We start from the raw sequence: 17,290 nt of genomic DNA on the forward strand, positions 1-17,290 counted from the left end.
TCAGGAAAAACGTCAGAATCCAAACAGCATGTGTCGTAATCACTTTTTATTAAATTGTCTTTGATAAGTATTTTAATTTCTTCTTTGCAAGCGGCCAGAAGATCATCATTCATACATACTGGTATATCAAAATATCTATTATCAAAAGGGATACGAGAAAATTCTTTAATATATGAAAGACGAATATACCCTTTGTTTTTAAGAATTTTTGTGTTAAAAGAGTCTGGGCACTCTTTGTCTTCAGTATTAGAAAGAACATTTATGAATTTCTCGTTGAATTGTAAAGCAGAAAATAGGTCGTTAACTAACATATCTTCTGGTTCCTTATTAAACCAAAAGGAGATATTAGGGTTTCTAGCCTGTGTATGTATCCCATGAGAATCGACAATAAAAGGCTTAAGATTATTGATAAAAGGAGTTCCTAGAATAATACCTTGCTTGAGGTCTTTGAATAGAACAAAAGAGGTTTTAATTTCTTGACCATCATTGCAAATATAAGCATCGGTGAGTTTATATCTGGCTTTGAGAGACTGTCCATTTGCAGCACTAACAAGATGAGATGTTTTCTCATAGAACCTTAGAGGAATAAGGTCTTCTCTAATGCAATTAACATCTGCTCCAGTGTCAATAAGAGCTGTGTGTTGGACAGAGTATTCGTCCATAATGTTAAGAGTGATATTACATCTCCATTTTTTCTCGACATATTTTTCTATAGAATTTATAAATTCATTATCATCAGAATCTTCCTCATGTTCAAAGTTTTTTATATTTTTGAAACTATCAGATGCTTCTATGGTTTTATTTTCTAGGTAAGTTTCTAAATTTTTTATTTTTTGTCTTAATTCAAAAAGTTCTATTTTTAAGTTTCCTTGTTCCTTCTGAAGTTCTTCAAGGTTTACCTTATTCTCTAGTTTTTTCTCATTTTGAATTCTGTTTATAATTTCAGAGAAAGTATAATATTCATTTTCTTTCTTTTCTTCAAGAGCTTTTGTTAGATTTTTTCCCTTTTTCTTGGTCATTTCAAGATACTTAGTTAATTGAGTTCTTTTTTCTTGTGGATCAGTAATAGCATCTATGGTGTCAAGAATAAATTGTTCGTGTTCGCTCAAAGTGTTTATCTGGGAAGTTTCCGAAGAGCTTTCAGAAAAGTTGAAACAAGTGCAAAGATTATTACATAAATCTTCGTGATCTGAGGAATCATCATCACTAATCCTCATATTATTAATAAACTGATCAATTTCTTCCGTAGTAAATTCTTTGGAGTCTATTAAAAGTTCATTGACCTTGGTTTTTAGATCTTTTTGTGGACATTTATTGGCATAGTGTCCTTTCTTTTTGCATTTATAACAAGTGGGGTTTTTAGTATTATTTGTTCTAGTCTTTCTTTTAGGAGGTGTTTTTTCTTCTTTCCAATTATTTCTTGGTTTCTGTCGTTTTTTATAATTTCTTATTCTTGGATTTTCCATTTGAAACCCAAATTGATAACAAAAATCTCCTAATTCCCTTTTTCCTAACAGGTTTTGATTTCTTAATTGATTGTTAATTTTAACATCATTACAAAGTTTTAGACCAATGGTATTAACCCTTTGAATTAATTCTCCAAAAGGAATTTGATTATAAGGTATACTTCCATTACTTTGCTCTTTAATGGATTCTCTTATTCTTTCAGCAAATAAGGGAGGAAGGCCTGAAATGAATTTTTCTTTCCAAATAGGGTTATTACAATCATGTAATTGATAGAGCTTGGAAAGGAAGACGTCTTTGTACCATCTATAATCTGTAAGGGTCTTACACCTAAAATTCATGAGTTGTTCTCTAACTTTATCTTGAAGGCTATTAGCTAAGCTAATGAAGTGATGGTAAATGGAAAGGAGTAAGGTGTAAACAGCATCACTAATATAATGTTCATTTGCATCGTGAATCGGTTCTCCTAATTGGTTTAGTTTATAATTATTTAAAATGTTATTTTTATCTGTTGGGGTAAGATAGTGATCCCACCAACCTTGCAATTGACCAGAAAAGGAAGAACATATTCCGCTTGCAATGTCTTTTTCAGAATTGCCATGCTGTCTACAAGCATTAGCATAAATAAGCATTTCTTGTAAGAGATGTATAATTTGGTATTCAGTAAATCCATCAAGGTTCCACTCAACAAGGGAATTCCCATCAAAATTTGCCTTATGATTATTAGTTATTTCTTCAAATTGCATATCAGCAGGAGTGGGTCTTCTATAGTACTTTTTGGAGCTAGAAGGTTGCTTTCTAATGGTTTGGATGGTTTCATTATAATTAGTCAAATATTCAATAATATTATCTAAACGAGTTTCATATTCAGACAAGACATTGATAGTAGGATATTTATTTAAAGATAGGTCTTTTAATCTCTTAGTTAATTCTTCAGTAAGATTACTCATTTTCTCACTTAGTTTAAATGGTTTATTATTTCCTAATTTGATATTCTCAGTGAAAGTCTGAGGAGCAAAAGGTGGTATGGATATCTGGTTGATGATAGGCTTTTTCATGTCAAGGAGCATGTTTTCAATCCTATCAGTTTGTTTTCCTATTGTTTGAAGATTAATGTTAGTAAAATTATTTTGTTCAATAACTAGAGAGAGATGTTCTTGTCTAGCTGTGTTGGAATTTGACTCGAGAGTTTTTATAGGAGCAGCTTTGACTTCTTCTTTTCCTTTACTGAATTTTATTGGTTCAAGAGGAGGATGTAAGGATTCGATTTCTTTATCTTTTTCTGTCTTCCATGTGTTTGAGATTTTCTTCAGCATATAGACTTGGTTTTCAGTGGGTAGATGTTTAAGAGAATTTTTTTGATCTTCAATGTAAACAAACTCATACCATAAGAAAAAAGGTATATATTTTCTAATGGTTCGCATGCAATCATAATATAGGGCTCGAATAGATGACCTAAAGTCTTTGTCATAAGTTTTAAAAAACCATTCCATTTTATGTTTGTTTTTAGGAGAATTAAATTCATTTCTTAGGGACTCCTTATCAATCTCAAAAGGGGGTGTATTATCAAAGTTTTCAATAACATTAACGTTTAGTCTTGATGAATCGGAATCATCATAAATAGCAGTTGGCTCCATGTTATATTTAATTCCTATTGGTTTTTTGTGTTTAAAGAAATCTTTTTCTCGGGTAGGAATAGAGGAAACTGAGGCACGTCGTTCATCATTAGCTTCAAGAGTAATTTTTCTTTTTTCTCGGGTAGGAATAGAGGAAACTGAGGCACGTCGTTCATCATTAGCTTCAAGAGTAATTTTTCTGAACGAAGAAAAGTTAACCTCAACATCACCATTAGGATGTTCAACAATTTTTTGAAGATTAGAATTTTCAGGGGGTAAGGGTTCAATAACTTGGCTTAATTTCCAAACTGAAGGAAGTTGAATTTCATTCCATTTTAAAGTTCGTGGTACAACTAGATTATTTTTAGCATGGGTAAGGAATAAAGTAGTTGCTCCTTTCTCAGGATTAACCTTAGCTAAAGGTGTGAGGGTATTCATGGCTTTATAGCAGATCCTATAAGTTAAAGCTATATTCTCAGAATTAATATCCATATTAAACCCGGAGGTTTGAAGATTTAAGGTTAACACTTTGAGGATACCAGGGTCAGATAAAGAGACAGAGAAGTTTGGAAAGGCATTGAAGAATATAGGACCATTGCTTAAACTTGACTCTATTAGACCAATTAAAGAGTCTGAAAAAACAGAGAACCTTCCGTCTCGTAAACAAACAAGAACAGAGGTGTTAATGCCATTTCTGGTAAGGGGTCTAATGGAAACTTGAACAAGACCAAAATGAAGGAATTTAAGAGTAGGATCTTCAGTGATCCTTCGGATATCGCTATCACAAAGTAATTGTAATTTCTCTGTGTAAGAGGTTACAGTTTTTATTTTTTCAATAGTTTTAACATGATATGATGTTTTTAGTTTAAAGCCTTCCTTACCGTAGATATCATTAGTACTAACTTTAGGCATTTTCCAATTTTGAATAGTTTGATCAATATTTTCATAATCTAAGCATTCTGAGTTTTTAACTGACATAGTTCTAACATAGGCATTCTTTTTGTCAGGAGAGAGATAGCTTAAAAACTTAGGCATATTAAGAAAGACTTTAAGACTCAACCTGTCAACAGCAAGGGATGAACACGGACAGAAAGGCCCTAGACGCAAACAAAGCTTAGCGGGCAAAACCGTGTGAACTGCGACAACTAGTTAAGAAAATAAAGACTTAAAGAAGATAGCAAAGAAAAAAAGCTAGAAATTAAGCAAAAATAGAAACTCTAAAAAGTTCGCAGTGTCCCCACCAGTCAACAACACCGGATGAACACAGAACAAAGCTGTGTAAGTTGCGACGAAGGCAAGTAAAAAGAGAACGATAAAGAGAACTAGAATATGCTAGAGATTCTAGATCATACTAGAAAAAATAGAGAATTAAAATTCAATTCAAATAAAGCAGTAAAGCAAGAGTAGTGCTTACGGTTAAAGCTATTATAAAGCAATAAGGATGAATAATAAAATGCTTAGAATTAAAGCTCTGAAAAAGGAAAATAAGAAAAGTGCTTTAGAATTTAAAGCAATCAAGCATACAGTATTTGTAGTAGTTTTTTACTACAAATATATACAATTGTTTTATTGTAGAATAAGAACTAGAAACAAAGAGTGAGTTGTTTCTCACGGGGATATACACTGGCTGACGGGGTCTATGGGTTCACCACCGCAGGCCGACTCCTCCACCGGCTAACTTGGCTCTGATACCAACCGTGACAAGGACTTGTTTAGCCTTGATACGATAGAGCTAGCTCGTGGGGAATATTGTGTAGACGGAAGAGAGGATATATCTGGAAAATAGAAATAATACTACAAAGACTCCTACATGTTATAAATGTAAACAAAAAGGACATTATGCTAATAAATGTTTTCAAAAGGAAACAAAAAAGAAGATTAATGAGTTAATATTAAACTCCAATGCCTTTACTGAAGATGAAATCGAAAAACTTATTAATACTTTAAATCTTATTGATGATAATTCTTCTTCTAAATACTTTTTATTTGTATTTTTTTTTGTCCTGTTAATTAAGTAAGACCATCATATATTTGATTTAGAATTATCATTTTTATCTTTCATTGTTTGCAGAAAATAAGACTCTCAGTGTAGACCAGGCATTTTCTGTTTCTTCGTGACGTAACAAAGTGATCAATCTGATCTACAAGTTTGAACTATAAGTATATAGCGCAATTTTACATTTAAATTGCATCCTCTCGGAATTATTTATAACATAGAACTATAATTTAATATATCCTTGATTATTCAACAAATAAGTCTGTATGTATAATGCAAAACCAACGATTTAACGTATCCTCGATCATTTTGGCCAATTCGTCAGTTGAAGGATTAAAAATGAGATACCAAATGTAGGACTAATTAACATCTTAAAGATTGAGATGAAAATGTTGTTCTAAGGATCATTTTACTCTTAAGAGTTGCATTGTCATGCTCATTTAATATGACAAAAATTGATTAGACATCTCAAAAAAAAATTGGTTGATGGTCCCAATCATCAAAATGGAAAAGGCTAGGTAGACAAAACCATTCGACAACCGATATCATTGTAATAGAAGGATTTAATTGCAAAGAAAATTGCAACTTAGAGAGATCTTAAGGTAAATGAGGAAACAAATTGCAAATAAAGACTATGCACATAGTTACTCAAACCGCATTGCCTAAATCCGTTTGGCATTCTAATGGCTTTGCAAAAATTGCAAAGCCCTGAGGCCGGGCCCCCACTTATAGCCCGCAACATTAAATTGCTACACTACACGGGCCCAAGCTAAAATAAATTCTTATGGAGAGGAATTAGCCCAAACATCCACCAAGGGAAAGTTGCTCACCAAGTCAAGCCCACAGAAGTAAAAGAGTTTCCTCATTCATAAATATGTGTTCCTAAGCTAAAAGGGAGGCGCTACAGGCACACCATCAGGCACACTACCAACCACACCCCCTCTCTATCTACAGTGCATGGGGCCTCACATCAGATTTTTAAAAAAAATCTAATGTGGGCCCCTGCACTGTAGATAGAGAGGGGGTGTGGTTGATGGTGTGTCTGAGGATGTGCCTGTATCATTTTTCAAAAATAAACTCTAAACTAGTTCTTTTGTAGGCCAGTGGGTTGGTTTACGATAGTGAACCATGTAGAAAGAAAGTTGGATTAGAATTGATCTTAGCTCGGTTTTGTAAGGCTTTGCCAAACACACTCTCATATATATATATATATATATAGAAAAACTTATGTGAACTTAAGTGGACGTCCACTAAGTTTCTTAGTCATTGATGATCACTTGATTGAGCTACATTGTAGATGATCCGCTCCGTTGAACTTGATCTACATATTCTAAAACCCCAACACATTAAATAACCTTTGTATACATCTTATATATAATCCATAAATTAGTTCAAAGTGTTTTTATAACTTAGTTTAAGTCATATGTCAAAATCAAATGTTTATACAAACACGTATTTTTGAGTTTTTTTGCAAAGCAACGAGTTTTCACAAATGGAAAATGCAATTTGAAAATTTTCTTTTATAACACGTTCATTTTCATGTTTATAAACATTTCCTCAAGTTTTATAATTTTTGGAATTTATTTGATCCTTTTTAAAGACGATTCAAATTCAATTTTTCAACAGTTTTTGTCATATGTCAGTTTTTGGTCGATCGCACAAGGCATGCCAGTCGACCGACCAGAACGAGAATTTTCAGTTTTGTTTCTCAGGATATTTTTGTCGACCGAACATGACCTTCCGGTCGACTGACGAGGACATGATTTTTCGACTTTGTTTCTCAGGGATCCTCAGTCGACTGACAACCTTGTTTCGGTCGACCAATGGACACCCTTCGATTGACCGACCAGTGTCATCCGGTCGACCAATCTGATGACCGTTGGCATAACGACTAGTTTTCTAGATTTTGTTATTTTGTGATATTTTCTTAGTTTTTAGGCCTTTGTTTCTTGATCTTATATATACCTCATACCCTTTAACTTCTGAACTAATGAAGAAAATTTTAAAACAAGTTTACAAAGGGGTTTAAGTTTGTTTAAGAGTTTTAAGCGGTTTCAAGTTTGTTTTGTGAAGAAACTTTTACAAGAGGAGAAGATTGATTCAATTCCATTTCTCTCCCACTCTTGTTATTTCAGAGAAGTTTTCTCTAAACTCAATTCTAGTTTTACATATTTATTTGTTGATTATCAATTTTGTTTAAGGTAGATTTTATATTGAGTTTAGTTTTCATTATTGATCATATTGTTTTCACACACACCCATATTTGAGCTCGAGTATTTTTACATATAATACATTTGGGTTGTGAGTGTGATTAAGTGAGCTTAATGTCATTCTCAAGTTGTATTGGAGAACAAATCATTTTGTTTGTACTTATTATTGAGAGTTCACTTTCTAATATACAAGTACACCGAGAGGAGTGTGTGGTGAGAGACGTGGTCGATTCCAAGAGGAGTGACATCGGTAGTAAAGCCTAGAGAGAGTTTATAAATCCGAACACTTGAGGAAGGTAGCACGAGCTAGGCCAACACTTAGAGGGTGTGTTGTGTGATTGATTTGTGAGTGTTGTAAACGTTTGTCAGTGAGCATTAAAAACCGATTGTGTAGTATCTTTTGAGATAGTGGAGTTCTCCTTGTGAGTGGGGAATGGAGACGTAGGTCGAGAGTGATCGAACTCTGTGATCACATCGTGTGTTTATATTGTCTATTTGCGCACTATCTCATTTGCATACTTGTTCTTGTTTGTATCGCCCTTTGTTTATATTGCATAGCCTAGCTCATATAACTTGTTGTAATTCATATTTGCTAGGATATAAGTTAATAAGTTTTTAAATTAGCAAAAATATCGGATTAGATTAGCATATACCCTATTTACATCCCCCCTCTAGGGTAATTTCACCCACATTCTGAGGAGTTGATTACGAACCATTCCTCTCTATAAATAGCCATATTCGGCTACATGAAAAGGAGGGCTCTCGAACTGATCTTGATTTTGGATCATCTTTGAGATCGCATTCTTGGCATCTTTCTGGAACTCTTTTGGCAACCCGTCTTTTAGGAGATAAAAGAATCGAATTTTGCCTCTTGAGCGTTCGTCCTTGATTCCAAGCTCGGGTGATCAAACTCTTCATCTCAAGTTTCTACCCCACGCTGAAACTTGCCCGCAATCTCGTTCAAATCGTCTAAGGGAAGCAAACTCGGCACAAGCATCGAGGAAGGTATCCTATCGCTACCAAAGAACCCACGTTAAACAAGGAGTGATCGAATCGATTCTATTCTCTTATGTGTAAAAAGTTATTTATTGATTTGTAGTACAACTTTAATTAATACAAATTCAGAATCAAGTTTTGTAACATACAAAAGATGGCGACCACGGTGGGAGAAACCATTCTTTCAGATGAGATGGTGGTGGCGCAATTTGACGAGATTGCTGTAGGGATGACTGTTGAGTCCCTCGTCATTGAGTTCGATCAAGCGAAGTACGAAGAGTACTTATCTTTGGCTTCTTCTAGCGGCAAGGCATCACACAAGTGCCGTAAGGTTGTACGTGCGGCTCAACCCCAACAAACTAAGGTTAGCATGCCTAAAAGCTCTACCTGATTTTTATGGGATTTGCTTTGTTTGAGAGGCTATAAAAAGCCCTCAACTCTCATTTCCTTCTTATGGATGTTTAACTGAGTTTTTGAGAGTTTGTTTTTAAAATTTTAAGTGTGTTTTTGGTTTATGTAAAAGAGGTTTTCACAAGAGAAGGAATTCATTTTCAAGTTTGAGACTTTCATCCTCAACATCTTCATCTCTTGTTTGAAGAAGTTTTCTAAACTCTTCATCTAGCCTTTTATTATTTTATTTCTTATATATTTATGTTAGATTGATTTGAGTTTAATTTGTTTTATTTATTGTTTCACACACAACCATTGAGCCTAAGTATTTCACATATAGTATTATTGGGTTGTGGGGTGTGATCCATTGAGTGAGCGTACAATTTCGTCCTCATTTTTGTTGGAGAACAAAACACTTATTTGAGCTTGTAATTGTGAGATCATGTTATAATACACAAGAACACTTAGAGGAGTGGTTAGGAGAGACCATGGTCAATTCCAAGAGTAGTGACGTTGGTTGTAAAGCCTAGGGAGAGGTAGTAAATCCAAGCACTTGAGGAAGGTGACACGGTAGGCCAACACTTAGAGGAGTGTATTGTGTGATTATCAACGTGTGATTTGTAAACGTTATCGGTGAGCGTTGAAAACTAAATTGTGTAGTTGTTATTTGTGTTGATAGTGGAGATTCTCCTCGAGGGTGAGGAGCGGAGACGTAGGTCAAGTGTTGACCGAACTCCGTGATCATTTCGTTTGTGTTTGGCATTGGTGCACTTATTCTTGTTTATATTTTATATTCTATTGTCATAATTATTTATCCTTGTATATATTTGTTGTATATCATATTTGCTAGGATATTTCATTAATAAGTTTTAATTTGGCATCTAAATCGAATTAGACTATTCAACCCCCTCTAGGAAACTTTCAAGACATGTATTATATAAATTCACATGTATGATAAATGTCATTGACAATTATCACCTAAGTATAGTGGATATGTTTCCAAAGTATGCAATGGATGGAATCTTTTTAATAAAGTCAAATGTGTTTATTTTTGGCATGTTAGTACTGTTGGCCTTCTTGTTTTGATGATGATTTAACAAACAATTTACATCTAATGTTGTTTGTCTAGTGTTTGTATTTTGTTATTTATTGTAGACAAACAATATGTCGGAGGATGGATGGAATTGCGCATTCACGATCATATCCAATGGAGGTTGGCGGAATTGTGGAGTGAAGCCTACGTAATTCAAAGTTAAATATTTAAGTTCAAGCTTCATCCGTAAGTGTACCAAGATAGAGCTTCATCGAAGATCAATCAAGCTTGGGTAAATTTAGTTTTAGGTTTTATATTATGTTTGTTAGTACTTTAAGCTCAATCATATACACACATACACGTTTTGGTTTTGTATATATATAGTTATATATATACATATATGTTTTGGTTTGATAATTTTTAAGTTTTAATATGAAGCAATTGAATATAATTAGAAAACATATTTTTGTTTCATACTTACATGCATATATATGATTTTATCAATATCAATTTTATTTAGTTCAATGAAATCATGTTTTAGTGCATTATATGTGTATTTTGATAAAATACTATATTTATTGTTTATAGACTTCATAATAATAGTTTACATCTTTTTTCAAGTCTATAAAATTACTTTGTATTGTTCCAAAACATGGTTAAGCTAAAATGTCAAAACTCATATGTTCACAATTTTATGTTTTGGACTATTTTACAAAATGATGATATTTTTTATTTGAGAGGTCTTTTTTGAAAACCAGTCTTTGAAGCATGTTTATTATCATGTCTACAATCATTTTCCAAAGTTTTATATTTTTTTAAATTTATTTGATATTTTTAAACAGGATTTTAAAATTAGAAAACTGTTTATAAACATGGAATTTCATTTGTCATTTTGCGGTCAACCGACACGGTCGACCGCCCCTGAGTCCAGAGACTCAAGAAGTCTTTTTTAGAGGCTCCCAGTCGATCGTGACGGTCGACCGGATGTTCTTGCGGTCGACAGCCACGGTCGATCGGATGTTTTTCTATAGCCAAACCCTGGCCTTTTTGCTGCTCGCGGTCGACCGCAAGTTTTTCACGGTCGACCACCGATTGTCCAACGACTATTTTTGGTACAGAATTAGATTTCTGATTCTTTGGGGTTTTTGGTCTTTTGTTTGGGATTTTTGCTGTTGGTTTCTCTTCCTATATAAACCCCTCAAACCCCTTCTACCAGAGATAACCCAATGGAAAGTTTTAAAGAAGTTTAAAAGAGTTTTAACAAGGGTTTTAGTTGGGTTTAAAGTTTGTTTGGTTTGTCAAGATTGTTTTACAAGTGGAGAAGATCATCTACATTGATTGAGCCACATTTTAATCCACCTCTCTATCTTGTTTTTCAGAGAAGAATTTCTAAACTCTATTTCTAGCTATTTATTGTTTTGTTTATAATTTCGATATGCTAGAATTTAATTGAGTTTAGTTGATTGTTTTTCTCATTGCTTACACACACAACCATTGAGCTTATTGTATTTTCATACTTAGTATAATTTGGGTTGTGGGGAGTTGTAATAATTGAGAGTGAGCTACATTGAGTTCTCATCTATTGTAAAGAACATATTTGTTGTTATATTGTTAGTGTTGTAAAGTTTTCTGTGAGCTAGAAAACCGAGTGTGAGGAGTGAAAGTTGATCGGTGAGCGTTGAAAACCGACATTGTGAGTGTTTGTGAACGTTGATCGGTGAGCGTTGAAAACCGACAATGTGAGGTGTAAACGTTATTCGAGTGATCGTAGAAAATCCGGTTGTGTTAGTGGATTTCTCCCCGGGAGTGGGGAGCGGAAACGTAGGACGGAAGGTCCGAACTCCGTGATCATATCGTGTGTTTGAGTTTGCTTTGGTACACTTACTCTTATGTTTATGTTTCTTATCGCTAATAATTGGTATCAGAGCTTGGTGCTCTTTGATTTAAGGTCTAATCGCCTTGAGTTAAAGATCCAAGTTAGCTTATTGTGCTAATCTAATTTTGAGTTTTATTTGTATCTTGCTTGCATATATATATTATGGATATGCACAGTGCATCTTGTTTAGGTTATGCCATCAATATTGCTCCTAGATTAGATAAATTTCCCTATGCCCAATGGTGTGTTAGATTTAAACTTTTTGTTCAATCTAAACACTTTGATTTATGGGAAATTATAGATGATGCTTACATTGTGCTCACTTCGGAGAAATCCAAGTGGAATAAAAATGATCAACGAATGTTTACAATGAATAATATTTTATTAAAATATTTGCTAAATGCTTTTAATTCATCTATGCCTAATAAGTTTGTTCATTTTGATAGTGCTTACACCTTATGAAAATTTATTAAAGCACATCAAGGGGACATGGAGGCGATCTAACAAGCTTTGGAGGATCCGACTTCAAGTTCATATGGAGCATCATGCACACGACCACTAGGCGATAGTCCTAGTGAGGTTTACGAGTTCGAATCCAGTAATGATTTATCTAGTGATGAACTTGCTTGTGCTAGTAAAAAATTATTGCATGCCTATAACATATTGCACAAAGATTTTATTGATTTACAAAGCAAGCATGAAGATTTAAAATCCGATCATGAGAAGTTAGCTTCCAAATTTGATATCATTTCTCAAGAGAATGATGCTCTTAAAGAAAATAATGATATGCTAACTTTGGAAAATAATGATTTGAAATTGGATATTGCTAACTTGACTCATGACAAAAATAATACCATGTTAGAAGTAAAGAACATAAAAAATGATACCGCTTCTTTTATAAATGATTATTTATGTTCTACTTCTAATGATGAGTTGAACATGGCAAAAATCGTATTTCTTCTTTAGATTCAACTCTAACTACATGCATTAACAATCACAAGAAGCTTAAGAATATGTGTGCCAAGTCTAAGTCAAAATCATCTACTCATTATGCACACATATATAGCAAAGTTTAATGCTCTATTTGCGCTGTAAAGGCCATTTAGCTAAGTTTTGCTATGATGCACACAAACATAAGAATTTTAATGCTCCTTGTGCATCTCATGTATCTTCTTCATCCTGTACACTTACACATTTACATGCTCATTCTCACAAATTTTATCATAAGCATGCTAGTGTGTTCAAGTGTGATTATATGTGGTCGTTTTGGTCACTTGGCAAAATATTATTTTGATTTGAAAAAAAAAATCTCATTTGCCAAATGTTTCTAGTAGACCATATGTTTTTAAATGTGATGTTTGTGGTAGATTTGGCCATTTGGTGAAGTTTTGTTATGATTTGAAAAAATATTCAAATTTGCCAAATTTCTCAAGTAAACCACCTTTGTTTAATGATGTTTCTCATTTGCGATATAATTTAAAAGAAAAATCTTTATTTGCAAATGATTCCCGTGCACGAGCTAATGGTCCACAAAAACAAATGGATATCTTTCATTGCACAAATTACAATCGGAAGGGTCATTTACAAGATTATTATTTTGACCGTGCTAGTGCACCATATGCACCCAAGAGGGTTCATAACCCTAGGGCTTTGAGCTTAAAAGATAGGGGTCATGTCCCTAAATTTCTTGGTACCAAGAATTCTTGGGTACCAAAACAAATTTGATTTTTAAAACCAAGTATTTTAGTATTTTTCTTTTTCCTTTTCTTGGTTTTGAAAATTATACTTTAACTTTTTGAACATGAAAATAATTCTTTTTATTGGTCAAATTCTTTTGTTTTCATGATTATTGGTTTTGTTTTGATGAGATGTTTGTGTTTATATAACCCCCCGGATTTATTAGGTGTTTATTCCTAAATCTTATTTACCGGGTACTAATAGTCCTTATATGGGTTGAAACAAGATTTAGAGCTTGATATATTATGGCCTCTCTTGCATCTCTTTTTTTTCAAAAATTTTGTTTTGATTTGTTCTTTTGAATTCATTATATAAGCACAAAAAGATGAGTCAAATTTCAAATATGTTTATAATGTATTCTATGAGTGGTTTGATCAAGTTCTTCAAAATTTTTTTTATTTGATCAAACATCGTTTTTGGATATAAACTTTGATTTATGATTTCTTTTGGTTGATTTGTTTTCATTTGAAAACTTTTTGCATGATTCTCATGTTCTTCTTCTTTTGATTTCATAAATCCATACATTGTTATGATTTATTTTGAAAATATCCATTCTTAATTTTGTTTCCTTATCCCCTCACATATAAGCAAATTATTTTCCTTCATGGATCCTCCTTCATAAACATTTTTTTTAATGATGCCTTTTTGGATCCTCATTTCATCTTTTTAGGGCAAGTATGATAAATGTTTGGTTTGTATATATACATCTTAAAATCTTTGTAACACCCTTCATGATGTATGAGGCATTTTGATAGGGGGAGCAATCCCTATATCTTTTTATGTTTGATACTCACCCGTGCTTATTGATAGGGGGTTTCGCTCTCTTAATTCTTTTGGTTCCCCTTTTTGATGTTGTCAAAGGGGGAGAAACATTGTGAGTATATATTTCCTTGTTTATATGCATGTGAATTATCATTTATATATTCATTACCTTTCATGTATATATCCTTTTTGTAAATTATTTGTCATCATCAAAAAGGGGGAGATTGTTGGCCTTCTTGTTTTGATGATGATTTAATAAACAATTTACATCTAATATTGTTTGTCTAGTGTTTGTATTTTGTTATTTATTATAGACAAACAATATGTTAGAGGATGGATGGAATTGCGCATTCACGATCATATCCAATGAAGGTTGACGGAATTGTGGAGTGAAGCCTACATAATTCAAAGTTAAAGATTCAAGTTCAAGCTTTATCCGCAAGTATACCAAGATAGAGCTTCATCGAAGATCAATCAAGCTTGGGTAAATTTAGTTTTAGGTTTTATATTATGTGTGTTAGTACTTTAAGCTCAATCATATACACACATACACGTTTTGGCTTTGTATATATATATAGTTATATATATACATATGTGTTTTGGTTTGATAATTTTTAAGTTTTAATATGAAGCAATTGAATATAATTAGAAAACATATTTTTATTTCATACTTACATGCATATATATGATTTCATCAATATCAATTTTATTTAGTTCAATGAAATCATGTTTTAGTGCATTATATGTGTATTTTGATAAAATACTATATTTATTATTTATAGACTTCATAACAATAGTTTACATCTTTTTTCAAGTCTATAAAATTATTTTGTATTGTTTCAAAACATGGTTAAGCTAAAATGTCAAAACTCATATGTTCACATTTTCATGTTTTGGACTATTTTACAAAATAATGATATTTTTTATTTGGGAGATCCTTTTTGAAAACCAGTCTTTGTAACATGTTTATTATCATGTCTACAATCATTTCCCAAAGTTTTACATTTTTCTAAATTTATTTGATATTTTTAAACATGGTTTTAAAATCAAAAAACTATTTATAAACCTGAAATTTCATATGTCAGTTTGCGGTCGACCGCCACGGTCGACCGCCCCTGAGTCCAGAGACTCAGGAAGTTGACGGTCGACCGGATGTTCTCGCGGTTGACCGTCACGATCGACCAGATGTTTTTCTGTAGCCAAACTCTGGCCTTTTTGCTGCTCGCGGTCGACCGCGAGTTTTCCACGATCGACCGCCGATTGCCCAACGACTATTTTTGGTACAGAATCAGATTTCTGATTCTTTGGGGTTTTTAGTCTTTTGTTTGGGGTTTTTGCTGTTGGTTTCTCTTCCTATATAAACCCCTCAAACCCCTTCTACCAGAGATAACCCAATGGAAAGTTTAAAAGAAGTTTAAAAGAGTTTTAACAAGGGTTTTAGTTGGGTTTAAAGTTTGTTTGGTTTGTCAAGATTGTTTTACAAGTGGAGAAGATCATCTACATTGATTGAGCCACATTTTAATCCACCTCTCTATCTTGTTTTTCAGAGAAGAATTTCTAAACTCTATTTCTAGCTATTTATTGTTTTGTTTATAATTTCGATATGCTAGAATTTAATTGAGTTTAGTTGATTGTTTTTCTCATTGCTTACACACACAACCATTGAGCTTATTGTATTTTCATACTTAGTATAATTTGGGTTGTGGGGAGTTGTAATAATTGAGAGTGAGCTACATTGAGTTCTCATCTATTGTAAAGAACATATTTGTTGTTATATTGTTAGTGTTGTAAAGTTTTCTGTGAGCTAGAAAACCGAGTGTGAGGAGTGAAAGTTGATCGGTGAGCGTTGAAAACCGACATTGTGAGTGTTTGTGAACGTTGATCGGTGAGCGTTGAAAACCGACAATGTGAGGTGTAAACGTTATTCGAGTGATCGTAGAAAATCCGGTTGTGTTAGTGGATTTCTCCCCGGGAGTGGGGAGCGGAAACGTAGGACGGAAGGTCCGAACTCCGTGATCATATCGTGTGTTTGAGTTTGCTTTGGTACACTTACTCTTATGTTTATGTTTCTTATCGCCATTGTCCATTGCTCATTATTTATATCATCCACTATCTTGTTTATTTTGTTTACCCTTGTGTATATCACTTATCCTAGGTCACATATCTTATTGTATTTTATACTTGCTATGATAACTTGTTAATTAGTTTTAATTGGTATAAAATCGGATTAGATTAGCATAAGACCCTAATCACCCCCCTCTAGGATCTAACAAGTACCTGAAATCATGTGTGAAAAGAAGAGCAAAGAGGCGTATGCCATCCCTCCTCACATAAAGTTTATTTTACATGATATATAATCTATATAAAAAACCATACACATCAACAACTAAGGTGGGTTAAAAATTTCAAATTTAAACAGAACACCGAAAATCAATAAATTGCGAACAACCCCCTAAAATTTTTAGATTTGCATAGAACACTACAAAACTTTTAAAACTTACAAAAAACATCTCAAAAATTCAAAATTTGCAAAAAGATCCTAAAACATCAAACAAAAAATAGTACACTGTAAAAATATAAGAATTACAAATAGCCCCGATAATTTTTAATTTGCAAAAAACACCCTAAAACTTTCAAAAGTTGCAAAGAAGACCGTAAAATGCAAAATTTTCTATAAACTCCTTGCAAATTTCTAACCTAGAAATAGTTAAATTTCTCGGCGCACTACAATTTGACTCTGAGCGAAATCATATAAAGATTTGAATTACCACCTTGCAGATGTGTAGTATTCAGTAATAAAGTAAAGAAAATCATGCGTGGTAGCATAAGGAAAAAAATTGCAAGATTCTTTCTATGATTATAATAAATACAAGGTTATAGTTTCTTGAATGATACTTATTTGTGAGGTTAATGATATTCAGCCACAAATGTTCTTCTTTTGATGATGATCTTTGAAGGATTTAGGCTTATGTGAGATGTGAGGATCAATTTTGAGGAGAGAGCACTTATCCTCTTACCTCATTTTTATCTCCCGAACAAATCCTAAATCCATCACCTCCTTAACCACCATGCTTCCAATCGCACCACCCAACACCCTTCCTCACCTCTTAGATTCAAGGACATTTTGGGAAGTCTGTCAGCCAAGTCCTCATCTTTCTCTTTGCGTTCTTTTTTTCTTTTCCGTCTCAATGGGATGGGAGGGATGGGAGT

Source organism: Asparagus officinalis, chromosome 2 (assembly GCF_001876935.1).
Source record: "Asparagus officinalis chromosome 2, Aspof.V1, whole genome shotgun sequence".
NCBI lineage: Eukaryota > Viridiplantae > Streptophyta > Magnoliopsida > Asparagales > Asparagaceae > Asparagus > Asparagus officinalis.